General features: G+C 42.9%; 1 pseudogene; it reads left to right on the top strand.

Annotated features, from left to right (window-relative positions):
* The first annotated feature begins 495 nt into the window (after positions 1–495).
* LOC119242170 (olfactory receptor 1361-like) lies at positions 496–1,483 on the top strand (annotated as a pseudogene).
* The last annotated feature ends 341 nt before the right edge of the window (positions 1,484–1,824 follow it).

The following is a 1,824-nucleotide window of genomic DNA, read 5'->3' as shown; positions in this document are numbered from 1 at the left end:
TTTTATATGTGACAGTCCAGTTTTACCAGCACCATTTACTGAAGAGGATTTCCTACTTCCAGTGTATATATTCTTTGTCCTTTGTCATAGATTAGTTAACGATATATGTGTGGCTTTATTTCTGGGTTCAAGTTGATTCCATTCATCTGTCCATATGTTTTTGTCCTTATACCATGATGTTTTTATGGTTTTATGGTATAGTTTGAGGTCTGGGAGTATAAGAACAGGTCACAGTCACTCTTGACATGCAAGCACAGGCAATGTTTTCTGAGAGATGTTCATCAAACCCTAAGATGGACTGAGTGTAATGAATGTTGTGTTCAGTGATGGAAATAATATAGAAAATGGTTAGAAGAATCTCATTTCTAGAGAGAGTCAGAAGAATTGATGAATGTGAACTAACCAGTGGAATGAGATCCAGGTTTATGGCAGGGCAGGGGCTTGTCTTGTTAGGAACAGGGTCAGCTGCTCTACTTCCTTTCTCATTGACCCAGGATGGTCACGGATGGGGAAAACCTCACCTTGATGTCTGAATTCCTCTACTGGGTATTTCAGAGGACCCCAAGCAACAACAGATACTCTTCATACTCTTCCTGAGCATGTACCTAGTCACGGGGCTGGTAAACCTGCTCATCATCCTGGCCATCACCACAGATGTTCACCTTCATAACCCCATGTACTTCTTCCTGGCCAACCTGGCCTTTGTGGACATTTGCTTCACTACCACCACCATCCCCAAGATGCTGGTCAACCATGTCACAGGACACAAAGGAATCCCTTATGCTGGGTGCCTGACACAGACTTTCTTTTTCATGTGGCTTGGTGCCATAGACTGCTTCCTTCTGGGTGCCATGGCCTATGACCGCTATGCTGCCATCTGTCACCCTCTACACTATGCCATGTCTGTGACACCACTGGTCTGTATCTTCCTGGTGGCAGCATCCTGGACTGCAGCCTTCATAAATGCCCTAACCCAGACATTATTACTGACCCGGCTTTCATTCTGCAACCACAACCAGATCCACCATTTCTTCTGTGACCTCAGCCCTCTGCTGAAGCTGGTCTGCTCTGACACATTTATAAACAATACAGTGCTGTTCAGTATGGGCTCGCTGCCTGTCATGATCCCCTTTGTAGGCATCTTGGTTCCTACATGCTTATATTTGCTGCCGTGATGAAGATCCCATCCACAAAAGGCAAGCAGAAGGCTTTCTCCACCTGTGGATCTCAGCTCTCTGTGGTGTCTCTGTTTTATGGGACACTCATTGCAGTTTATTTCATATCCACATCTTCCCACATGGCCCATAAGGACACAGCTGCTGCAGTGATGTACACTGTGGTCACTCCCATGCTGAACCCCTTCATCTACACTTTCTGCAACAACGACATGAAGGGGGCTTTGGAGGCCCTCATCAGTAGGAAGCCAGCTCTTTTTCTCCTTGACCACAACATGGGGATGTCTGTCTCCAAATACAGAACCTGACACCATGCTAATCTTGGTTATGTTTATTTCATATTACTTTCAGTTCACGTATATTTTACTTAATTCTTCCAACAGCTTATAAGTGCTGAGTATATAGAGAACAAAGAAAATCCCTGACACTGTGGTATTAACACAAATTCATAGAAACACATAATGGTTAGTAAGAAGTGTCTTGAAAACCAGAGACCAGGATCAAGTTCCACTTGCATTTAGATTTAGATTCTAGTTCCTTCTATTACTAGGAACCACATTCAATGTTCTTTTTGTACAAAAATGTTTTAATTTATTTAATCTAATTTGTTTCAATTTAATTTGCAGTGCTTGTTTCCTTGAACAGCAAT

This window comes from Talpa occidentalis, unplaced genomic scaffold, assembly GCF_014898055.3.
Source record: "Talpa occidentalis isolate TD23 unplaced genomic scaffold, MPIMG_talOcc4v2.1 talOcc4.12, whole genome shotgun sequence".
NCBI classification, from domain to species: Eukaryota; Metazoa; Chordata; class Mammalia; order Eulipotyphla; family Talpidae; genus Talpa; species Talpa occidentalis.
The sequence above is the reverse complement of the archived record's forward strand: the minus strand, read 5'-3'. Positions and strand labels throughout refer to the sequence as shown.